This window comes from Schistocerca gregaria, chromosome 6 (genome assembly GCF_023897955.1).
Source record: "Schistocerca gregaria isolate iqSchGreg1 chromosome 6, iqSchGreg1.2, whole genome shotgun sequence".
Lineage (NCBI taxonomy): Eukaryota > Metazoa > Arthropoda > Insecta > Orthoptera > Acrididae > Schistocerca > Schistocerca gregaria.
In genome coordinates this window covers 183,794,176-183,821,282 of record NC_064925.1, presented here as the reverse complement: position 1 = coordinate 183,821,282, position 27,107 = coordinate 183,794,176, and positions in this window count along the sequence as shown.

The window sequence follows — 27,107 nt, the reverse complement described above, 5'->3', positions numbered from 1 at the left end:
AAATCCAACTGTTCATTGAGAAGCACTGACGGTTCATCTTTATACTAGGCATATATCTCGATCTCCTCCAAAATATTTAATAATAAGCCTTTATTAGCGTAATGAAGGACTTGCAAATTCTGTTCTGCCATTCCTTCTGCATGCTTAATAAACGTTATGTGATGGCCGAAGACTGATTTTGTTCGTGCGGTACCTGATGTATGTTCTTTGTATCGTGAAGTAAAGCTCCGGCCTGTTTAACAAATGTATATTTTTCTACAATCACCACATTGGATCTTGTAAACCCCTGATCTAAGACATCTATCATTATCATTACCTACAGTATGTCTTAATTTATTTTGCAAAGTTAGTTTCAAAAGCTATAGTTATTTCGAAGTTCTTAAATAAATTACTGATCCTATCTGATATGTTCCCCTTGTACGTCATTTTTGTGTATTTATGAGCTCCTATTAGTGGTGTACTTTGTGATTGTTGCATTTTATTAAACATAATGTTAACTTGAAGTGTATCAAAAGAATTGGTATTCGCAATCTGTTTTAGACTAGTTGTTTCTTTTTTAATCTTATTTTCTTCAAGGGGTAATTTTAGCATCTGGTGGATCATTGACTTTAAAAATGCTTTTTATATTTGTTAGGATGACATGCCCTAGCATTAATAATATGAGTAGTCGTAGGTTTTCTGTATATGGCAAAGCTATGTTGCATTTGTTATTGGATATAACGAGATCCAGGCAGTTAATACGTTTTTGATTTTCATGTTCAGCTGTAAATTGTAGTTTTGGATGTACTACCAAATTAAGGTCCCAGATCAAGTTGCACAAAGAAGAGAAATATTAATGTATTTTATCCTTATAAGCATTTTGTCATATTTTATTGTCAATCTAGTAAGGGTTCTATTACCATCTAAATTAAATTACAAGTCTGATGATAGTCATGTGATATGACCGAGACTGGTCACCTATGTTCTTGAAGCATACGTGGTGTGATTAAGACTGAATTTTTGAAAGAAAAATTCTTTATTTCATGCTTTTGCGCTATTAACAAATTCCATTCCTTTGGTTATTTTCAAGCTAAATGCTAGTGAAATAAATGGCGGAAGGTACAGTAGCTTCAAGAATAGGAAAAATAAATTCAGAAATGTAAATAAAATTTTTTTATACACCTCCATCGCAGTGAAAAAACTCAAGTCACAAATCTCATTTCCATCTAACGACATCCATAATACAGATTACTTATGAACGAGGTGGTAAGGGGAACAACCTACATATACATCATTAATTAGATCAATTCACATATGAACGTAAAAATATTAATTTCATTCGATGCTACTGTCAAATTCTGTCGAATTCCACATATAAAATTTTAAAATGCAACCCTTGTTGCGTTTTTTGACGTTGTGCCAGCGTCCAACATATAGAAATAGGTTAGTTCATAAAACTGCACATCACGTGGCCAACAATGAAATATCAAAAGGCATACGCAATAGTGAATTTAACAGTATGATTGTATCGTTGGAGATATAAACAAATCAATGACGGCTGGTGCAAAATGTTACTAATCTGCTCAGATTAGCTGGCTGGCTGGACCGGTTAAAGAAAGCGGAGAAAATAGGTGTGATTGCGGATGGTAAGCGTAAAATTCATTACAAACTGGAAGATGGCCTTGAAATGGTGGAAGAGTATAGTCTGGACACAAATGTTCTCGTAAGAAGGGCTTGGAGAGATAGAAGGAAACTATGTGGAAATCATCAGTGGGCAGTTGAAGTTGGTGATCCAGAACCCCAGACAAATAGTTTAGATGCTGTTGGGATCAAGGAAGATGTTAATTCACCATATGTTACAATGAGAATTACAAAATCATCTTTGGAATGGAGGATCAGAAACCTGCCTTACCCACTGGATATGTATTCAGTAACAGCAGATCCAGAAAATAAATGCATAACAGTCCGTACGAGTAATAAGAAAAATAAATGCATAGATGTGGTGTCCTTTAGCCTCTTGACTTATAAGTGTAGTAAACGTAACTAAACTGAATATATTAAATTTATGTGACTAAAATTAAATTGTTTAAATACATTTAAATTTTATAGTTATTCGTTTAACATTGGAAGAATAACAGGAAATGAAAAACTTATGGCAGCACCTGGAAATGAACCTGAGCTAACAGAAAAAAATGGAAAATGAACGTATGGCATCGTTGGCCAGGAGGCCCCTATTCGGGCAAGGTCGGTCGCCAAGTGCACGTTTTATTACATTCGACGCCACATTAGGCGACTTGCGCGCTTGTGATGAGGATGAAATGAGTATGACGACAAGACAACACCCAGTCCATGAGCGGATAAAATCTCCAACCCGGCCGGGAATCGAACCTGGGCCCGCTAGCAAGGGAGGCGAGCACATTACCATCTTTTTTTGTTGGTGTACTCATTTTTTGTTCTATATTGTTTGTTGAATTTGTTCGTGGCAGACGTCCCATAACACCCGTTCAGGTTGTTCGTTGATCCATTCACTCAGTTTATTATTATTACAGAGGGTAGCTAAACCCTCTGACCGAACACGCCGGGCTACCGTGCTGGCTGCACCCAGCTAAGCAAGCGTACGCCGAGCTAACAAATTGCAAGTCAATGCTCTGAAGCACTTTTTCTATTTAATCGGGCCTCCTTACAGACCTGCTAATGCACACCCTTTTATGTCTTCAGCGGCTGGCTTCCTTCAGCAGTATACGTAATTTTTTTAATTAATTAAGCTCTTCTTCTGGAAATGAACTATTCCTTCGAAAGAGTAATTTATGAGTGAAAGCTTTGACTTCTTCAAGTGACCCGAAAAACTTTTGTTGTTTCCACGTTCAAACGTGGCAAGAAGTGGTAAATAGACAGTTCTTTTTAAGAAAAACAGTGAAATATAATATTATACTTTTCCGGTTGAAAACGCTTCCTATACTTCTGGATAGATCAGGCGACGGCTTTATTAACTTACAGCTTCTTAGTATAAGCTGAACACGTTTCTGTTATCCCAGATCAATGCACCTTACTCACATGCTCATATCAAAGTATAAAGAAGGAAATTCTAAAGACACTGTATTTATGGAATGTCTTTAATTTAGAGTGTTCTTCTGCCAGACTAATCATAATATCTTATAAATTTGCAACTTTGTTTCCAATAACATAATTCGCAAAATTTCCAAGCAGCCAAGCACAGTTGTTGTGTTTCGTGGTAGGGTGTAAGTGCTAGTCTGGATAGAGCACCCTATGTATAGATATTGCAACTGCTAAGTATTTTCATGTCCAGTTCTATATCTTAAAGAGATCAATGCAAATAAACATACGTGCTAGGGTGTCTTCCAGATGGAAGTTGTCACAATATGGGTCAGGCTTCAGTTTAATCTTGTGCAGTTTTTCTGCCGTTTCAAGTTTCTCATTGACTGTATCATATCACACATATTTCACGTCGAACTAAGGATATAGTTATTTATGTTCTTCCACTTATTTTACCAGTTGCTGGTTGCATATTTCATCACTATAGGATTTTGTACTTGTCCCCTAGTCAGTGAGATATATAACTTTGAAGTGGCGTTTCGGTGAGGGGCTTCTTGCAGATAACTCAATTCCGTATAAAATTTACGAACTTATGCTAGTTCTCCATTATTGTGGCCTGTGTTTACTGGCGTCCTATGGTTTTTCGGGCGTAAGGTGCTGAACAGGTATTTGGTCATGCCATTGTGGTCACTCTGCAACGTTTTAGAAGTTTGTTTCATAAACATTGTAATATTCTTTGAACGGACATCCTTGAATCCTAAAACGCCGTAAGCAGCAGTCAGTGCGAGACAAAATTATTGTACAAAGTGGGACTTTGAATATATTGCCTCACCAAACATACTAACATTTGACCATCAAAATTATTTGTGCAAGTAATTGGTAGCATAGCTGCCGTGTGATACGTCTCACTGAGATTGTAAATATTGATACACAGTGCTCTTTGGAAACGATTTAGTGACGGGTTTGTGTTCTCTTTCATCGTGGCCCTCAAAGCTTTTAGTTTGTGCTACCAGTTTAACATATGCATGCCATGCGGATTCGGTGTCAAGATCATTCCTACCAGTTCACATTGTCAGTTCACTGTGAACAGAATGTCTCCACATGATCGCTGGTGGATCCTATGGGCAAAATCTTGAACTTGAATTTGAATTTATTTAACATAGCACCGCAGGCGTTGCCGTAAGCCATAATAATCCCTTGAACTGATCTCTTGGTTCGTGTTAACAAGGACACTTATATCATTCGCGTATGCGTGGCAGATCGGTTGCGTATTGAAATCCTTTTAGATTTAAGTACAGATACAAAAGTAGCGGTTCCATAGCTATGCTCTATAAGAGTCATAGATGAAAGGCAGCATTATCGAACAGACATTGATCGGTATACTGCTTAACTGCACTTTGTTTATCGTTAGTATTTCCTTATTCGTCGAAAAGGTGTTGAAGGATTTTGTGTTTGCCTCTCTTGGCCTGCCTTAGCATATGGTACACCGAAATATTTTCTTGATTCATATCGCTCGCACTTTTCTGCCTTCCAAAGACTGCAGTTCCACAGCTCTGGTGAGTTTCATTAGGAGACTATTTGCCGCCAAATTCGTTGGTTCATTCTACAAGTTTTGTAGGCACAAGAAATAATATTCCAGAGTCTGTTTGCGCCAGTAGGCTTTTTTTCAGTTAAATTCAATAATTCATTTTCTAATTTGGAGTTTTGCTGTTTAAATCCACCAGATAAGACACCATGTGTATCTTAGCTGGCTCCGGAGGCATCGAGTCCACGTCTCTGTGTCAGCTTGGTGCAATTCCTTCTTATCCAGAGCTAAAGGTTTAGTCGCCAGGCCTTTGGGTCCAGGAAGCATTGCTGTTTGATGTGAGCCGTGATGTAATTGACACAGTGGTTCAAATGGCTCTGAGCACTAAGGGACGTAACTTCTGATGTCATCAGTCCCCTAGAACTTAGAACTACTTAAACCTAACAAACCAAAGGACATCACACACACCCATGCCCGAGGCAGGATTCGAATCTGCGACCGTAGCGGTCGCGCGATCCAGACTCTAGCGCTTAGACCGCTCGGCCACCCCGGCCGGCGACACAGTGGTCCAAAAAATCTATTGGCCATATTTCGCATCGACCACAATATGCAGAAAATCTTTGGTAGTGTGGATACTGTCTGGAGTACATGTGAAGATGGTGCTGACATACGTATAGGCTCTGGATCGTGAGCGAAGGCGGATCCATGTGTCCTTTAGTTCTAAAGCAGTCTTTAACACACTCACACCTTCACAGAAATTAAAATTGGGGCATTTACCTTCCCGACGCAGAACGTAATTAAGATCTAAAATTACATTAACTCGAATGTGCGTTAGCAGATTCACTATTTCGTCACGAAATGAAGCAGCCACGTCTACTTGTGGAGCCTGTCGAGGCATGAACATTTACCACCTTTTTTCCGCAATCCATCTGGCAGTTTTGCATATAGATTGTGCTTTGTACTGTATGACCAACTTATACACCACGGGTCATTAAAATTGTTACACCACGAAGATGACGTGCTACAGACGCGAAATTTAACCGACAGTAAGAAGATGCTGTGATATGGAAATAATTAGCTTTTCAGAGCATTCACAACAAGGTTTGGCGCCGGTGGCGACACCTACAACGTGCTGACACAAGCAAAGTTTCCAACCGATTTCTCATACACAAACAGCACTTGACCGGCGTTGCCTCGTGAAACGTTGTTGTGATGCCTCGTGTAAGGAGGACAAATGCGTACCATCACGTTTCCGACTTTGATAAAGGTCGGATTGTAGCCTATCGCGATTGCGGTTTATCGTGTCGTGACATTCCTGCTCGCGCGTTGCTAGATATCCAGTGACTGTTAGCAGAATATGAAATCTGTGGGTTCAGGAGGGTAATACGGAACGCCGTGCTGGATCCAACAGCCTAGTATCACTAGCAGTCGAGATGAAAGGCATCTTATACGCATGGCTGTAACGGATCGTGCAGCCACGTCTCGATCCCAGAGTCAACAAATGGGGACGTTTCCAAGACAATAACCATCTGCACGAACAGTTCGACGACGTTTGGAGCAGCATGGACTGTCAGCTTGGAGACCATGGCTGCGGTTACCCTTGACGCTGCATCACAGACAGGAGCGCCTGCGATGGTGTACTCAACGACGAACCTGGGTGCACGAATGGCAAAACGTAATTTTTCGGATGAATTCAGGTTCTGTTTACAGCATCCGTGTTTGGCGTTATCGCGGTGAACGCACATTGTTAGCGTGTATTCGTCATCACCATACTAGCGCATCACCCGGCGGGATGATATGGGGTGCTATTGGTTACACGTCTCGGTCACCTCTTGTTCCAGCTGACAGCACTTTGAACAGTGGACGTTACATTTCAGATGTGTTACTGCCCGTGGCTCTACCCTACATTCGATCCCTGAGAAACGCTACAGTTCAGCAGGGTAATGCACGAACGCGTGTTGCAGGTCCTGTACGAGCCTTTCTGGACACAGAAAATGTTCTACTGCTCCTCTGGCCAGCACATTCTCCAGAGCTCTCACCAACTGAAAACGTCCGGTCAGTGGTGGCCGAGCAACTGGCTCGTCACAATACGCCAGTCACTACTCTCGATGATCTGTACCTGTACACGCCATCCAACAAGCTCTGTTTGACCCAATGCCCAGGCTTATCAAGGCTGTTATTACGGCCAGAGGTGGTTGTTCTGGGTACTGATTTCTCAGGATCTATGCACCCAAATTGCGTGAAAATGTAATCACATGTCAGTTCTAGTATAATGTATTTGTCCAATGAATACCTGTTTATTTTCTGCATTTCTTCTTGGTGTAGCAATTTTAATGGCCAGTAGTGTAACTGGATAATATACGTGACCTTTTGGAAAAAGAAATGTGTAAAAATGTGTAAAATTGTCGAAAATACTGAAAATATTTAAAATTCTGGAAAATATGTAAAATCGATGGTTCTTACATATCAGTCTGGGTGAGATCTATGCTCGTGCCGTAAATGACGAAAATCAGAAAATATAAACTTTGTTATTAACAAATAGCTCTCAAGTGACGTAACTGAAACTACTTGTCCACTCAAGTGCCCCAATCATAAAAGATGAAGGTGGGTGGGGTGCTTGATTCTCATTGGTCCATTACAGGAGAGGCAGAAAGCAGGGACAGGGGTTCCTCTGGAGGGTCTTGATCAATTGCAGGTAGTTCTCCAGGGAGAGAAGAGTGAGCGATTACCTTAAATACTGTATAGGTCACCCAAGTGTATAGCCTGCCACTGAAATTCTTTATCAGTGAACTTGAGATAAGATCCTTATCTTGGCTTGAACTGTCATTGATAACCTACTGCTTATCAACGGACGTGTCTCGCATAAAATCCTGTCCCTTTAAATCCCGTCTTTTGATAACTACTTACTCTCACATGGTAACCGTAGTTTTCATACAGTTATGTCGACACACGCTAGAGTCGTTATGATACTGTCCGTCTCACTTGTTCATCATTTTGTTCATCTCCAGTGTGGCAACAATTCTGAATGTTTTCTGCGAGATTTATGTTGCAGGATACCATTTTTAAAGTTGCTGTTACATCAGGTCAGTGGGCACGACGGTAAAAACGTTCAGATCATAATTTTTGGGTTTAGAATAGAAAATCAAAAACACTTTTTGGACAATTCTTGCAGAAATAAAACGAAACCAGCTTAACGCGATACTTACCGTACCGCGCCAAGAACAGTGACACAACCCCACAATGCAGTACATGAGAAATCTCCCATTGAATATTTAATTCTATAAAACTTACACTGAGATAGTACAATCATGCTTTAAATTTTAGGTAAGTATTGTCGGCAGTAAATTTCATTATTTTCCTGCTCATTGGAGCACTTCACACTATTTTTCAGTGATATAAACTACATTTCGAGTTGTGTCAGTTTTATGCTCAGTGAGATATGTCTCAAATTATGTTTGCGCTAAGAAGATAAGAATGGAAACAATATACTTTAATAGACGGAGCTTATAAAAAAATTATTTCACTAACTCGACAAGTAGGCGCTAAGACCTTCCAACGGCAGCAGGTCGAGTATCGTTAAAGTGCCAAAATTACGCACACGTTAGATAATCCTACTTTGTATATATTTAGATACGCAAAACCAGTGGTCGAAACTGAATATTTCTGCCGGTGCGAGATCTAATCACTTTGTGACACACTTTTTCTGTTACTTGTTCACATTCCATTCATAAAAGGCAACTGTCCATTGCATCGACGTTATCATCGACGTTGATGATACTCCGTTGCAAAAAAATAGACAATAAATTGTAATATCTCCACGACGTACTTCAACACTGTTTACAGTCTGACTGGTTGTTGGAGCGTATAGAAAAAAGACTCAAATTAAACAAATTATCATAAGGACTAACTTCTTTCCTTTTACAACCACAAGAGGCAAAAACTTCATTATTCTGTTGATAAAACTAACTAGCATGTTTATGAACTAAAATGCTTATTAGTGCTTCATACGTTGTTTCTCTTCAGAAATCTTTTATATACAGCATATGTTTCGGATTAGGAGTTTGCTCTTTAAGTTGCAAAATAATAACAGTCATTTAAATAAAAAAGTTATTCTAAACTGTTGCTGTTCTGGTGGTGGAATGTTCATTTAAGAGAGCTCGGCGACATAAAGTGAGTTCGGCGACATAAACACAATTTCTAATATATACCTCCCCCTGCCCCCTCCCCAAACACAAAAAAAAATTAATAAAAAAGAAAAAATTCTAATGATATTACGTGCGGCCCATTCCTGACAGTTACTGTCACCTAACCACTTTCCAGGAAATCTGTTGTTTCGTTTTTGGACATTACGTACGAAATGGACTGGATTAGCGACATGCTGCAATAATATACATCTTCTCTAGATTGACATTTCCATGATGATCGCCTAAACGGTCTACGATGAAAGCACGATAGATCTCACATGCGGAGTGCTTGCGAAATAGAATTACGGCGGTTCTCTGCACCATAATTCGTGAAAGTGGATCGTCAGAGAACAGGGCGTCCAGAATGAATTTATTCATTTCCCATTCGCAGGAAGTAACAGCTCGTACGGCATAAGCTAGCATACGTGTACTATTCGCCACACACATGCACGCTCCAGTCACATTAAAGTAACCACCGCAAAATGAAGCTATCCAAAACCAGCGTCGAGGCAACCGTGATGCACCACGGGCCGTAGATGAAGGGGTGAACGATGGCTGCGGATATATGTAGGGGCGAAAAGACATGCAACTGTTGAACACCTGGTAGCCCAGATGAACCAAGAGTTACCTACAGTGTCTCATCAACGACCGTTCAGCAAAAGTTGCTGCGTAAGAGCCTTCACAGGAGTCACCTTGTTTAAGTACCCAAGCTGTCTGCTGTCCATCGACGACGAAGGCTGAAATTTGCGGAGCGGTGGTGTTAGGGTCTGGTCGTGTTTTTCATGGAGGGGGCTTGCACCGGTTTTAGTTTTGCGTGGCACTATCACAGCACAGACCTACATTGATGTTTTGAGCACCTTCTTGCTTCCCACTGTTGAAGAGCTATTCGGGGATGGCGATTGCATCTTTCAACACGATCGAGCACCTGTTCATAATGCACGGCCTTTGGCTGTGGCGGAGTGGTTCCACGACAATAACATCCCTGCAATGGACTGGCCAGCACAGAGTTCTGACCTGAATCCTATAAAATATCTTTGGGATGTTTTGAAGCACCGACTTTGTACCAGACCTCATCGGCCGACATCGATATCTTTCCTCAGTGCAGCACTCCGAGAAGAATGAGCTGCCATTCCCCAAGAAACCTTCCAGCGCCTGATTGAATGTATGCTCTCATCAAGGCTGAGGGTGGGCCAACACCATATTGAATTCCAGCAATACCGATGTGTAAATAATTTTCATCCATGTATCCGGTTACTTTTGATCATATAGTGTACCAGCAGGTCAATGTAATGTGGTCCACAGAACGCAGTTTACGTGCGTGGCTTGAAGAGTACCAGGATGAGTTTACCATGCTTCCCTTGCCACCAAAAAAAAAAAGAAAGATTTAAAGCCAATCGAGAATGTGTGGAACCATCTCCAACGTGCTGTACGCGCTATGGATTCTCAGCCGAGTCACCTACGAGTAATCTAAAGCAGCTGCACAGCACTGAAGTTTACATGACTCAACACCCTTTGATAGGTGGTCGCATTAACGTGTCTGGACAGTGTAAAAGGCTAATAACAGTAACTGCAGAAACTTCTCTGAATCTGAAATGAGAATCGTGACATATTGGAGGTGAAGCGAAAAATTTCCTCCTCACTTATTTGTGGTCTTCTATATTATTGCTTGCCATCTCAAACTACCCGTTTCTGAAAGTCGTTGTTCACCACGTACGAACATAATGGCTGATGCAACTCGTCCGCAAGGATATCTCATGGCATCAGCCATGGAAACTTCATTGGCATCGTGTCGGTATTCGCCGAGAATTAGCAACATGTCAACGCACTCGTATATGCAAATGCCATGTTTATTCCAGGTCAATATGCGAGGCAAAGCGGACCTCGTTTGTTTGTGCGTTCCGACCTGTCTTGTGTGGTGTATTGTAAAGATATATTCTGTGATCTAAGTGAACGTGACTTCAAAGAGATTATCGAGTAAGTCTGTTGTTACGTAACACCATCCGCAGGCTGTTTAGAAGGGGCAGTGGGCTGTGCATCCAGGATAATGGCCGATCGTAAATGAAAATTCCGTCACCAGAATATACACCACAACTCAGCCAATTCTGTACGCCATACCTCATCTGTCCTAAAAATTTGTCCATTTATAAATGTGATAGAAATGTGATGTGAACTCATCTGTACAGAGTTGGTTTAAATACATATGTCACCAATAAACTGTGCAGCTGAAGTCTTATCATATTTGCAATTGCGAATACATTTCTTCTATAAAAAATGGTTAAAATGACTCTGAGCACTATGTGACTTAACTTCTGAGGTCATCAGTCCCATAGAACTTAGAACTACTTAAACCTAACTAACCCAAGGACATCACACACATCCATGCCCAACGCAGGATTCGAACCTGCGAGCGTAGCGGTAGCGCGGCTCCAGACTGTAGCGCCTAGAACCGCTCGGCCATCCCGGCCGGCTTTCTTTTATAGTTTAAGTGACTTTACAGAGAGTTCGAGCAAGTTTTTAAGTAAAAAGTCATTAATTTCTGTCATGTAGCTGGTGAAACTACATGATAGAAATTAATAACTTTTTACTTAAAAACTTGCTCGAACTCTCTGTAAAGTAACTTAATAAACTATAGAAGAAATGTATTCGCTATTGTAAATATGATAAGACACCAGCTGTACAGTTTATTGGTGACATATGAAAATTTGTGATATACTGGGACTCGAAGTCCGCAGCTCGTGGTCGTGCGGTAGCGTTCTCGCTTCCCGTTCCCAGGTTCGATTCCCGGCGGGGTCAGGGATTTTCTCTGCCTCGTGATGTCCTTAGGTTAGTTAGGTTTTAGTAGTTCTAAGTTCTAGGGGACTGATGACCTTAGATGTTAAGTCCCACAGTGCTTAAAGCCTTTTTGGGGGGGTGGGGGGTTGGGGGGGGCGGGGGAACTCGAAGCCAGATATCCGAATTTACACGAGCGTTCGCCTTAACCACTTCGGCTATCCAAGCATGCTTCCAGGACCGACCCAAACTCCCACATGTCGCTGTGTGTCCACGTCCTGCACTCGCAAGGTTGCTGTGTTTCCACGAAGGGAGAGACTATCTAGTTGTGCTGAGTACATCCTAAAACGCAGAAACTGCAAAATAGTATTACATACCTAGACAGGTCGTGACAAAAATAAATAAGTCTCTCCCCGTGCCGGAATCACAGCAGCCGTGGGGATTTCTGTTATTCAGGGCAGGGGGTGTGCTCGGATAGTCTAAGCTGTTAAGGCGACCTCTCGCGTAAAGCGGCAGATTAAGGTTAGAATCCCGGACTACCACAAATGTTGTCACCAATAAATTCTCATTCGCAATACTGCATACATTTCTTCTGTTTCATCCAGATGTAGATCGTAGCAGTGTCTTTTCCTTCAGGCACGCGTGAATGTCTGTACTAAAGTATGTAGGCGATGACAACTATCTGTCTGAAACTTCCTGGCGGATTAAAACTGTGTGCCGGACCGAGACTGGAACTCGGGACCTTCGCCTTTCGCGGACAAGTGCTCTACCAACTGAGCTACCCAAGCACGACACACGCCCCGTCCTCACAGCCTTACTTCTGCCAGTATCTCGTCTCCTACCTTCCAAACTTTACAGAAGCTCTTCTGGTAGTTGTGCAAGGGCTTGGGTAGCTCAGTCGGTAGAGCACTTGCCCGCGAAAGGCAAAGGTCCTGAGTTGGAGTCTCGGTCCAGCACACAGTTTTAATCAGCCAGGAAGTTTCACATCAGCGCGCACACTTCTGCAGAGTGAAAATCTCATTCTCGGAACTATTTGTCTCTTGACACATTAGCAGATAATATTGTTAGAAGGGGTCTGCAAGTTTTCTAGCGGCTTACAGCAACTGGTCGCAGTGTAGTCTCACCTATGGGACCCTTGCCCATGCTGTTGCAGTCCGAGGCAAGATACGGGTCGTTGAGTAATTCTGGCGATCTCTAGACTCAAGGGAGCAATAGAGTTTGTGTCCGTTCTCTGCTGAAATTTTACCGCCGTCACTCTTGCTTCCATTCCGCATTCTGTTTACTGAAAAGTGTAGGAGTTCCTTCCTCGGGGTCCGTGTCGTAATAGCAGCGGAAGTTGCGTGGTAAGTATTTGAACGCTGGCCACAGAAGGAAACAGGAAAACTATTATATCTGCGATAGAAATCAATGTGTACCATACCTAGTCTGCCACGATGTAAGAGATGACAACGCACAAATAAATTAGAGGCGGTTCATATTTGAAGTACAAGGGAAGGCTGCGAATTTGTTACTAATGTGGTTATTATTGAATCGTGCCTAGTCTTCGAAAATGGGGGGTTAGCAAACCTGCTTTCTCGGATCACTAGACAAAAATTCAAGCAAATCGTATTAATAAGTTTTATTGCGAAAAGTAGTCCGCAGCTCGTGGTCTTGCGGTAGAGTTCTCGCTTCCCGCGCACGGGATCCCGGGTTCGATTCCCGGCGGGGTCAGGGATTTCGTCTGCCTCGTGATGATTGGGTGTTGTGTGTTCTTCATCATCATTGATTCGCAAGTAGCCGAAGTGGTGTCAACTAAAAAGGATCTGCAATACGACGGCCGAACTTCCCCACATGGGGCCCCCCGGCCAACAATGCCATGCGATCATTTCATTGCGAAAAGTAGAAGACAGTATCTAACTTTGAGAAGTACATGGATGTGTCGCAAGGAGAGGGCGACAAAATAAGCAAATATCTTCAGTATAGACAATGCAACACATGTTGTTGTTGTTGTTGTGGTACTCATCCTGAGACTGGTTTGATGCAACTCTCCATGCTACTCTATCCTGTGCAAGCTTCTTCATCTCCCGATACTTACTGCAACCTACATCCTTATGAATCTGCTTAGTGTATTCATCTCTTGGTCTCCCTCTACGATTTTTACCCTCCACGCTGGCCTCCAATGCTAAATTTGTGATCCCTTGATGCCTCAGAATATGTCGTACCAACCGGTCCGTTCTTCTAGCCAAGTTGTGCCATAAACTCCTCTTCTCCACAATTCTATTCAATACCTCCTCATTAGTTATGTGATTTACCCATCTAATCTTCAGCATTCTACTGTAGCACCACATTTCAAAAGCTTCTATTCTCTTCTTGTCCAAACTATTTATCGCCCCTATTTCACTTCCATACATGGCTACACTCCATACAAACACTTTCAGAAATGACTTCCTGACGCATAAATCTATACTCTATGTTAAAAAATTTCTCTTCTTCAGAAACGCTTTCCTTGCCATTGCCAGTATACATTTTATATCCTCTCCACTTCGACCATCATCAGTTATTTTGCTCCCCGAATAGCAAACCTCCTTTACTACTTTAAGTGTCTCATTTCATAATCTAATTCCCTCAGCATCACCCGATTTAATTTGACTACATTCCATTATCCTCATTTTACTTTTGTTGATGTTCATCTTATCACCACCTTTCAAGACACTGTCCATTCCGTTCAACTGCTCTTCCAGGTCCTTTGCTGTCTCGGCAAACCTCAAAGTTTTTATTTTTGCTCCATGGATTTTAATACCAACTCCAAATGTTTCTTTTGTTTCCTTTATTGCTTGCTCAATAAACAGATTGAATAACAACGGGGATAGTCTACAACCCTGTTTCACTCCCTTCCCAACCACTGCTTCCCTTTCACGTCCCTCGACTCTTATAACTGCCATCTGGTTTCTGTACAAATTGTAATCAGCCTTTCGCTCCCTGTATTTTACCCCTGCCACCTTCAGACTTTGAAAGAGAGTATTCCAGCCACACTGTCAAAAGCTTTCTGTAAGTCTACAAATGTTAGAAATGTATGTTTGCCTTTCCTTAATCTTTCTTCTAAGATAAGTCGTAAGGTTAGCATTGCCTCACGTGTTCCAATATTCCTACGGAATCCAAACTGATCTTCCCCGAGGTCCGCATCTACCAGTTTTTCCATTCGTCTGTAAAGAATTCGCGTTAGTATTTTGCAGCTGTGACTTATTAAACTGATAGTTCGGTAATTTTCACATCTGTCAACACCTGCTTTCTCTGGGATTGGTATTATTACGTCCTTCCTGAAGTCTGAGGGTATTTCGCCTGTCTCATGCATCTTGCTCACCAGATGGTTGAGATTTGTCAGGGCTGGCTCTCCCAAGGCCGTCAGTTCTAATGGAATGTTATCTACACCCGGGGCCTTGTTTCGACTCAGGTCTTTCAGTGCTCTGCCAAACTCTTCACGCAGTATTGTGTCTCACATTTCGTCTCCATCTAAATTCTCTTCCATTTCCAGAATATTGTCCTCAAGTACGTCGCTCTTGTATAGACCCTCTACATTCTCCTTCCAACTTTCTGCTTTCCCTTCCTTTCTTAGTACTGGGTTTCGATCTGTGCTCTTGATATCCATGACAGTTGTCCTCTTTTCTCCAAAGGTCTCTTTAATTTTCCTGTATGCAGCATCTACGTTACCCTTAGTGATGTGTGCCTCTAGATCCTTACATTTGTCCTCTAGCCATCCCTGCTTAGCCATTTAGCGCTTCCTGTCGATCTCATTTTTGAGACGTGCGTATTCCTTTTTGCCTGCTTCATTTACTTCATTTTTATGTTTTCTCCTTTCATCAATTAATTTCAATATTTCGTCTGTTACCCAAGTGTTTCTACTAGCCCTCGTCTTTTATCTTTTTACCTGTTTGATCCTCAGCTGCCCTCACTATTTCATCTCACAAATCTACCCATTCTTACTCTACTGTATTTCTTTCCCTTGTTCTTGTCAATCTTTCGCTAATGCTCTCTTCGAAACTCTCTGCAACTTCTGGTTCCTTCAGTTTGTCCCGTTCCCATCTCCTTAAATTGCTCCTTTTTACAGTTTCTTCAGGTTTAATCTACAGTTCATAATCAATAACTTGTGGTCAGAGTCCACATCTGCCCCTGGATATGTCTTACAATTTAATAATGCCTTACAATTTAATACCTGGTTCCTAAATCTCTGTCTTACCATTATAAAATCTACACTCCTGGAAATGGAAAAAAGAACACATTGACACCGATGTGTCAGACCCACCATACTTGCTCCGGACACTGCGAGAGGGCTGTACAAGCAATGATCACACGCACGGCACAGCGGACACACCAGGAACCGCGGTGTTGGCCGTCGAATGGCGCTAGCTGCGCAGCATTTGTGCACCGCCGCCGTAGTGTCAGCCAGTTTGCCGTGGCATACGGAGCTCCATCGCAGTCTTTAACAAGGGTAGCATGCTGCGACAGCGTGGACGTGAACCGTATGTGCAGTTGAAGGACTTTGAGCGAGGGAGTATAGTGGGCATGCGGGAGGCCGGGTGGACGTACCGCCGAATTGCTCAACACGTGGGGCGTGAGGTCTCCACAGTACATCGATGTTGTCGCCAGTGGTCGGCGGAAGGTGCACGTGCCCATCGACCTGGGACCGGACCGCAGCGACGCACGGATGCACGCCAAGACCGTAGGATCCTACGCAGTGCCGTAGGGGACCGCACCGCCACTTCCCAGCAAATTAGGGACACTGTTGCTCCTGGGGTATCGGCGAGGACCATTCGCAACCGTCTCCATGAAGCTGGGCTACGGTCCCACACACCGTTAGGCCGTCTTCCGCTCACGCCCCAACATCGAGCAGCCCGCCTCCAGTCGCGACGACAGGCGTGAATGGAGGAACGTATGGAGACGTGTCGTCTTCAGCGATGAGAGTCACTTCTGCCTTGGTGCCAATGATGGTCGTATGCGTGTTTGGCGCCGTGCAGGTGAGCGCCACAATCAGGACTGCATACGACCGAGGCACACAGGAACAACACCCGGCATCATGGTGTGGGGAGCGATCTCCTACACTGGCCGTACACCTCTGGTGATCGTCGAGGGGACACTGAATAGTGCACGGTACATCCAAACCATCATCGAACCCATCGTTCTACCATTCCTAGGCCGGCAAGGGAACTTGCTGTTCCAACAGGACAATGCACGTCCGCATGTATCCCGTGCCACCCAACGTGTTCTAGAAGGTGTAAGTCAACTACCCTGGCCAGCAAGATCTCCGGATCTGTCCCCCATTGAGCATGTTTGCGACTGGATGAAGCGTCGTCTCACGCGGTCTGCAATTCCAGCACGAACGCTGGTCCAACTGAGGCGCCAGATGGAAATGGCATGGCAAGCCGTTCCACAGGACTACATCCAGTATCTCTACGACCGTCTCCATGGGAGAATAGCAGCCTGCATTGCTGCGAAAGGTGGATATACACTGTACTAGTGCCGACATTGTGCATGCTCTGTTGCCTGTGTCTATGTGCCTGTGGTTCTGTCAGTGTGATCATGTGATGTATCTGACCCCAGGAATGTGTCAATAAAATTTCCCCTTCCTGGGACAATGAATTCACGGTGTTCTTATTCCAATTTCCAGAGTGTATCTGATAACTTCTAGTATTTCCAGGATTCTTCCATGTGTACAACTTTCCTTTATGATTCTTGAACCAAGTGTTAGCTATGATTAAGTTATGCTGTGTGCATAATTCTACCAGACGGCTTCCTCTTTCATTTCTTTAGCCCCAATCCATATTCACCTACTATGTTTCTTTCTCTCCCTTTCCCTACTCTCGAATTCCAGTCACCCATGACTATTAAATTTTCGTCTCCCTTCACTACCTGAATAATTTCTTTTCTCTCATCATACATTTCATCAATTTCTTCATCATCTGCAGAGCTAGTTGGAACATAAACTTGTACTACTGTAGTAGGTGTGGGCTTCGTGTCTATCTTGGCCACAATAATGCGTTCACTATGCTGTTTCCAAAATGACTAGCCTTGAAGCTACTGTACAACTGGGCCGCGAGCAGTCGGACCGGCGCTTATGTTTTCTTTGCATAGAGGTCGCTGCTGTCGTCCTGGAGAGGTGTAGGTCTGCGTGAAATTGGCTAACGTCTTCTTCACAGCCCTCTCTGCTCTCTCGTTCCGGAGCGGCGTGCCGGCGCTTATTTTACGCCGTAACAGTTATATTCTCGAGTAGAAGAGAGTCCTCGCGATATTTTTTGTCTCCTTCAATTATGTCACAAAATACGACCCGAAAGCCGCTAAAATGCACTTCACATACCAAAAGTAAACTTGGAAATAAGACACTTAATCAAGGAACCGCCGTTAGCAAACATAGAACGTGTTGGCAACTGAAAGGAGTGATCCATGTTTGCTCCCTTATTTCACTTTATCATGAGTGAAACTCTCTCCAGGTGGTGTAATTTATGTTACCGTATCGTAGAAACATATCATAAACATATGAAGTTGCTACTACAGCGGAAAGATATGCCAATGCTAGAAACAATTAACTATATTGAACACTAATAATACATTAACATTAAACGTCGATTACAGAAGCATCAAAATCTACTAGAGAAGTACGCACACAGGAATTCGAGAGTCGGGGTTCAGGCAATTCGTTTATTCCCCTGCGTTATAAGCAGCGTAATATGAAAACCATGTGGATGTTGATATAACTACCTTAGGTTCAAATTAATGAGGCTTCTGGAAGCCCATAAAGGGTTGTACTTCTTGGATGGCACGGCCTCAAACCTATGCTACATGGAGCTATCCAACAGTTTACGGTGCGATCTTAACTCTACTACCTGTTTCAGACGCAACATTCGATATAAACCATTCTAAAAGCTTTGACTCTAACATTTTAACTTACTAATATCTATCTCCCAGTATATCACAGAATGACAGCTGTTACTTGTAGAGATTTATTTTGTTTGCCATCAACTTCTTCTTGACCCTCTATGATACCTGATGATCATTTGAATATCGGCTAATCAGCATTATACATGTCTCATGGGTGGATGTTGGAGGCTACACAGTGGGAATGATAAATCAGAAAGACTGAGTTCTGCAATAAGTTTTAACGAATACTCTGATCAAGAATCACAAGAGAAGATGTAAAGATGGTATACTTGGAAATGACCCGGGCACACGAGAAGATTCCAGCTGGCTCATATCATGGCCAGGAAAAGATTTCGAAATCAGATATTGTAGTGTAAGGCGTATCAAGGAGCAGATATAGACTAACATCACAGTTTAGTTGTCTCAAGCAACTCATAATAATGACGAAGTTTAAGAGAATCGTCCGAACGAATCAGTGTGAAAGGAAGTGGAATACTGAATACTGAGGGACGATGAGACGCCTTTGAAATTCGCTGAGGATGTGGTTACTGCGATAAAGAAAATAAGAGTAGGCAGTTCAGCTGAAGAGGACTCGACAGTCAGACACAGGTACAAGGAAAGCAACACAGAAATACTTCAGATGATCGACGAAAATGTTCACAGAAACAAAGTAAAACATCAATAAAAATCACATCGGAATGAAATAAATAGGAAGTGCAGGGCAGACAAGGTTACATTGCGTCAGGAAAAACGTGAAGAAACTGGAAAACGAATGACCTCCAGGACGACAGACTCAGGTCATAGAAAAGTCAAAACAATGCACGGTAAAATTGAAAGTGAAGATGGTAACATTAAAATTACGCTTTTAAACTGTGAAGATAGAGCCGATAGTTGGAAACTGTACATTGATGGCCTCTATGACGGGAAGGACTGTCTGATGACTTGATAGAAGAAGAAACTGGAGTCTAGGAGGAACACATTATCCATTATTACAGTCATAATATGAAAGGGCTCTGGTAGAATTCAGATCATGAAGCAGAACGGGCAGATAACATCCCATCGAAATTTTAAAATCATTGCGGAAAGTGGCAAAAAACGGCTATTCATTTTGGTGCGTAAAATGTATGAGACTTAAGAAAACGCATCAGCCACACAATTCCGAAGGTAGCAAGATCCGACAAGTGCGAAAGTTATCACACTGTCACCTTAACGTCTCATGCATCAAACGTCCTGACAAGAATAATGTACAGAAGAATGGAAAACTGAGGATGAGTTAGATGACTATCACTATGGCTTTAGGAAAGGTAAACCTATCAGAGAGGCAGTTCTGGCGTTGCACTTCATAACGGAAGCGAGAATCAAGCAAAGTCAAGATGTGCCAATAGGATTTATCGATCTAGAAAAAGCGTTAGACACTGTGAGTGCAAGTTGTTTGGAATTCTCAGAAAAATAGGCGTAAGCTAAAGAGAAAGCCCGGTGATATGCAATATACGAAAATCAAGACACAACAATAAGACTGGAAAACCGACAACGAAGTGTTCGGATTAAACAGGGCTTAAAACAGGGGTGCAGTCTCTCACCTCTACTATTCGATCCGTCCAATTAAGAAAGAATAACAAAATACAATAATGGTTCGGGAGTGGGCTTAAAATTCAGCGTGGAAGATTATCAATGATATCATGGTTATCAATTATAAGATTTGTTAATGATATTACTTCTCTGAAAGAGAAGAAGAATTATAGGATCCGTACGAACAGTCTAATGAGCACAGAGTATGGATTGAGAGCGAACCGGAAATACACAAATGTAATGAAATATAGGAGAAACGAGAACAGCGAGAAGCTTAGCACCAAAATTGGTGGTCACGAAGTAGACCTAGTTAAGGATTTCTGATAACTTGGTAGAAAAAAAAAACTCATGACTTACGAAGCACGAACGACATAAAAAGCAGACTTGTACAGCCAAAGAGGGCGTTCCTGACCAGCTGAAGTCTACTGGTGTCAAACATAAGCCTTAATTGGAGAAATAAATTTCTTAGAACGTAAATCTGTACCACAGCACTGTATGGTAGCAAATCATGGATTGTGTGAACATCGGAATAGAAGATAATGGAAGAGTTTGAGATTTGGTGCTATAGAATGCTGAAAATTCGGTAGCCTGTAATGAATGAGAAGATTCTCCGCAGAAAAGCGAAGCATATGGAAAACACTGACAAGAAGAAGGAACGTGACGATAGGCCATGTTAAGACAACGCGGAGTAATTTCAAAACTGTAGGACATGGCGGAATACATCCAGCAAATAATTGAGGAATAGAGTGCAGGTGCTACTCTGAGATGTTGACACATGAGAGAAATTCGCGGCGGGCCACAGCAAACCAGCCAGAATACTGATACCTCAAACAAAACAAAAAAGCTGGAACCAAAAAAAAAACGATATATGCTATGGTGAACCGTCTTTACGTGGTTATGAGTAGTTCTGGGGTTTAAGAGACTAAGAAAAAAAGAAGAAACAGAAAATGACACTTGTCGGTGGATAGAGCATTTCTCCTAATGTCTATTTGCAATAAGCGCCGTGGTTTAGTTGCACTAGGGAGAGTAGGCGTGTCAGAAAATGTACACAAATCAAACAATCTGAATTGTCGTATGAAATTAGTTCGTTATTGCAGATAGCTAATCCAGCTAACAAATTTTCAAAGGGAGACGCTCTCGGGCCTTCCCAGGCAAATCGTGTCAATGACGTCGAAAAATTGCACGCACGTTTTGACTATTATTACGTCACAGGCGTTGTCCATGTTCATTGCCTGTAACGTAAGCTGCACACTTGGAGAGATGCCCTATTCACTGATATGTGTCTATCTTCTGTATGTTTTGTAGTTTTCTCGCAGACGTCTTCCGAAACCCCTGAAGTACTTACGAATAACCTTGCACATTACTGGAAAACATATTTGAATCTGGCTAAGAAGGGGTGGATGGAGGACAAATGTGAGGATATAGAAGCATGTATCACAAGGGGCAAGATAGATATTGCCTACAGGAAAATTAAAGAGACCTTTGGAGAAAAGAGGACCACCTGTACGAATATCAAGAGGTCAGATGGAAAACCAGTTTTAAGCAAAGAAGGGAAACCTGAAAAATGGGAGATACGATACTGCGTGAAGAATTTGAAAGAGCACTGAAAGACCTATGTCGAAACAACATCCCAGGAGTAAATAACATTCCATTAGAACTACTGATCGCTTTGGGAGAGCGAGCCATGACAAAACTCTTCCATCTGGTGAGCAAGATGTGTGAAACAGGCAAAATACCCTGAGACTTCAAGAGTAATGCAATAATTCCAATCCCAAAGAAAGTAGAAGCTGACAATTGCGAAAATTACCGAACTATTAGTTTAATAAGTCACAGTTGCAAAATACTAACACGAATTCTTTACAGGCGACTGAAAAAATTGGTAGAAGTCGACCTCAGGGAAGATCAGTTTGGATTCCGTAGAAATATTGGGACACGTGAGGCAATACTGACCCTACGACTTATCTTGGAAGACAGGTTCAGGAAAGCAAATCTGCGTTTCTAGCGTTTGTAGACTTAGAGAAAGCTTTTGACCATGTTGAATGGAATACTCCCATTCAGCCGGTCGGAGTGGCCTAGCGGTCCTAGACGCTTCAGTCTCGAACCGCGCGATCGCTACGGTCGCAGGTTCGAATCCTGCCTCGGGCATGGATGCCTGTGATGTCCTTAGGTTAGTTAGGTTTAAGTAGTTCTAAGTTGTAGCGGACTGATGATCTCAGACGTTAAGTCCCATAGTGCTCAGACCCATTTGAACCAATAGTCTTTTTCAAATTTTGGAAGGGACAGGGTCAAATACAGGGAGCGAAAGGATACTTACCATTTGTACAGAAATCAGATCACAGTTGTAAGAGTCGAGGGGCACGAAAGGGAATCACTGGTTGAGAAGACTGTGAGACAGGATAGTAGCCTGTCTCCGATGCCATTCAATCTGTATATTGACCAAGCAGTAAAGGAAACGAAAGAAAATTTGGAGTAGGAATAAAAAACCATGGAGAAGAAATAAAAACTCTGAGGTTCGATGACGACATTCTAGTTCTGTCAGAGACAACAAGGGACTTGGAAGAGCAGTTGAACGGAATGGATAGTGTCTTGAAAGGAGGATATAAGATGAGCATCAACAAAAGCAAAACGAGGATAATGCAATGTAGTCGAATTAAATCGGGTGATGCTGAGGGTTTAGATTAGGAAATGAGACACTTAAAGTACTAAACGAGTGTTGCTATTTGGGGAGCAAAATAACTTATGACTGTCGACGTAGGGAGGATATAAAATGTAGACTGGCTTTGGCAAGGAAAACATTTCTGAAGAAGAGAAATGTGTTAACATCGAGTATAGATTTATGTGTCAGAACGTCTTTTCTGTAAGTATTTGTATGGAGTGTAGCATTGTATGGAAGTGAAACATGGACGATAACTAGTTTAGACAAGAGAAGCTTTCGAAATGTGGTGCTACAGAAGAATTCTGAAGATTAGATGGATAGATCACGTAACTAGTGAGGTACTGAATAGAACTGGCGAGAATTTGTGGCACAACTTGACTGAAGGGATCGGTTGGTAGGACAAGTTCTGAGTCATCAAGTGATCACCAATTTAGTATTAGAGGGAAGTGTGGAGAGTAAAATTCGTAGAGGGAGGCCCAGAGATGCATAGGCTAATCAGATTGAGAAGGATGTAGGTTGCAGTAGTTATTCGGAGATGAAGTGGCTTGCACAGGATAGAGTAGCATGGAGAGCTGCATCAAACCAGGCTCTGGACTGAAGACCACGACAGCAATAACATTTAAATATACGTTGTGTTAGGGATATACATGCAGATAGTTCTAGTGGTGACTTCGTATTTATGTCATTTGCAGACCAATAATTGTAGCTATTACAAGTCATACGTTTGCAGGTTAGATAGTACCCCCATTCATTGGTAGCACAAGCAAACCATTCATGCTTATTTTTGGCTGAGCAGCAGGTCAGGTGTTGAAGTGTAGATACATGGACGCCAAACAGTTGGTTTATACTAACAGGCATAGTCCATTTAATGGTGCAGTTACGACCATACGGAGAACATCAGGCAACAAATTATGTTACATGTTTGCGGGGAGACTGATCGTCACAAAGAATAAACAACCAAAACGCTGATATGTGTATATATTAAGGAACCACATATAAGAACACCTGCACTTACACCCGTTACGCTCTTTATACGTTGAGTTGACTCCAACACTTTCTACATCTACGTCTACATTTATTCTCAGCAAGCCACCCAACGGTGTGTGGCGGAGGGCACTTCATATGCCACTGTCATTGCCTCCCTTTTCTGTTGCAGTCGCGTATGGTTCGTGGGAAGAACGACTGCCGGAAAGCCTCCGTGCGCGCTCGAATCTCTCTAATGTTACATTCGTGATCTCCTCGGGACGAGTAAGTAGGGGGAAGCAATATATCCGAAACCTCATCCAGAAACGCACCCTCTAACAAACCTGTACAGCAAGCTAAACCGCGATGGAGAGCGCCTCTCTTGCACACGGAATAACCCTGTGACGAAACACGCCGCTCTTCTTTTGATCTTCTCTATCTCCTCTGTCAACCCGACCTGGTACGGATTCCACACTGATGAGCAATACTCAAGTATAGGCCGAACGAGTGTTTTGTAAGGCACCTCCTTTATTGATGGACTACATTTTCTAAGGACTCTCCCAATGAATCTCAACCTGGCACCCGCCTTACCAGCAATTGATTTTATATGATTATTCCACTTCAAATCGTTCCGCACGCATACTCCCAGATATTTTACAGGAGGAACTGCTACCAGTGTTTGTTGCGCTATCATATAATCATACAATAAAGGATCCTTCTTTCTATGTATTCGCAATACATTACATTTGTCTACGTTAAGGGTCAGTTGCCACTTCCTGCACCAAGTGCCTATCCGCTGCAGATATTCCTGCATTTCGCTGCAATTTTCTAATGCTGCAACTTCTCTGTATACTACAGCATCATCTGCGAAAAGCCGCATGGAACTTCCGACACTATCTACTAGATCATGTACATTGTATTGCCTTACTGAGAAAGGTAGCGCCGTGCTTAACTCACTGGACTCGAATTCGGGAGGACGACATTTCAAACTCGCGTCCGGCCAACCAGATTTAGGTTTTCTGTGATTTGCCTAAATTGCTCCATATAAATGCCGGACCATGTTGCTTTCAAAGGCACGGCTCTCTCTCTCTAATGACTTCGATGTCGGTGGGGCGTCAGGCCCAGTCTTCCTTCCTTCATTCCTTCCTTCTTCCCTCCTTTACCACATAGCTTGTAACCATGAGCAACAACTGAAATAAATAAATAGAAGTTATGCTGAACTGAGCGTTAGAATCAGGTACTAGACTTTCTGAGGTGTTGCTTATGGCGCAAACAATACAGAATGTTGGTAAACTAGTCCTACAACATGTCGTTGATCCTAAGACTACCAGGCTACCAAGACAAGCAGGAGATACTACGGAGTTTGAGAAGTGGGAGGTATGTACGGGCAGAATAGGATCTGTGAAATCGGCCGTGCTGTGAGGTTAGCCTGGATGCAAAAGCTGTGGATTTTTGCCAAATTTCTAATTCCCAAATTGGTCGGCCAGTCGTGTCTCGATATTGGCCGTTCGATTGTAGAACGACCCCAAATTAGACGAATGGCTCGTTAGAGCAAGTTAATCCCTTTTCAGTCAGTTCAGTTTTATTAACAGGTGCTTCAGAAAATGAGGTTCCAGTATTCATCAGGCTGCCAGGCGAAAACTCCCAATACCGTGGGCAGAACCATGTTAGCTCTAGGAATGCAGCATCTAGTGAACATGCTATGACATATCTACTGGATGTAGTTACAGCCCTACATAATTTTTAATGAACTCCAACGTGACGTTGTGTTACTGTACCTACAAAATACGATCTTCTTGTCACTAAGACCGTTTCCAGACAGATTAAAGTAAACGGTGGAGTACCAACAAAGTTACATTTTTTCAGTGCCACCGTTTCGGCATTTCACTGATGTGACATATTCTTTCAAAAAGGGATTATATTACATAATATCTTTATTTTTCATAAAATTGAAAGTAGTCATGCCCATTTTGATCAATTATAAATCTGGTACTTAGCAGGTCGTTTGTTGGCTTCATTGTCTTCTACTGTGTTTGATCACTATCTCGAGTTTTTACTGTTCGAAGAAATCTGGAACTTTAAGAAATCGCAATAGTTCAGCGGGGTGAGTTTAACCACTAAATAATAAATGCACTGATTGCTTCTTCTGTCGGTTCTTAGCAGAATACTTGATACATCATACATCAAAAAACGCACACTTGCGTAACGTTCTAAAATATTGTAAAATATTACACCAGTGCTATACATTCATAAATAATAAATGTTTATTCATTTTCACTGAAACAACTGTTTCACAGTAATCATTCAGCTCCCATGAGCTACAGCACTCCAAATACACAAACATGTCTGACTTTACATCGTCTCTTCCTGCCAAGCGAGAGAGATTAGAGCTTCCAACTGTAGTCAAAGAATCTAACCACTTACATTGGTGGTAACGAAAGTGCCTAAAATGACTTTACGCATATTTTACGTAAATATAATTTATTAAACAAGTTGTAGATCTATACAAATAAAAATGTGTATGTTCCTTTGTTCAAAACCTTAAATTTGAAAATTCTTCATTGATTGCTTTGGAATTATGAGACAACGTTGTATTCCAATACACGTGTGTTTCAGTATACCTACTGGAGCTCCATATATTGAACTTAATGGTAACACACGCAATACTAAACATTGCTCAAGTCAGACAGAGCGTTTCTTGATACTTCCGGGTTCGTTTTCTCGCTCGCAGTCAGTTTTAACTACGTTAGCAACTTATTTAAATCATTGGGCAATTTATTTCTGTATTATTCACAGTATCTCCTCATATATAATTTTTTTACATAATCTGGACGTAACTATATGCACTTTCTTTTCTTCTTCGCAGTCGATTTCAACACAGGTGATTTGTACTTTTGGCTTATCGGCTTCTGAGTAATACTACTACGGAGTCCGATTCGTCCAAAACTTTGTGATCTTGCTCATTCGGAAGTTAATACTATGCGAAAAGCTGTCATTGAAACTGCTACCCATAAAGATCCGGTAGCAGGACAGGTCGCTTGCGCCCCGTATTGCAATAATCCCAAGCGATTTACCCATCCCTTTTACGCGACTTCAGCTCTCAATCAAGATTTCGTTGGCTGCAACAATAAACAAGGTCAGAGAGAGAGGGAGAAGGGGGAGCTGTACGAGAGATATATCGCTTAGTACGCCTTCCCATACGTTGGTTGAGAATTGATGTTGACACGTAAGTGCTGGTTATGGAGATTCACAATACCATCTCTTGTGAATCGTGCCTCATCGCTAAATAAAATCTTGCTTGTGAAAAGTGGGTCTGCGGCACACTTCTGTAAGTGACAGAACCGCCGTCTGCCATGGTGATACTGTAGTCTTACACGATATGGGTAGATGATGTGGGTAGCAATTGTTCACATGGATCCAGGCAATGTAAGGCAGGCGTTTCAGTGTTGTCGATCCGAGTTTTGTGATTGCTTCCATGGTTTTTTTTAATGACGTGTGGCCGTGCATTGTTGTGCAACAG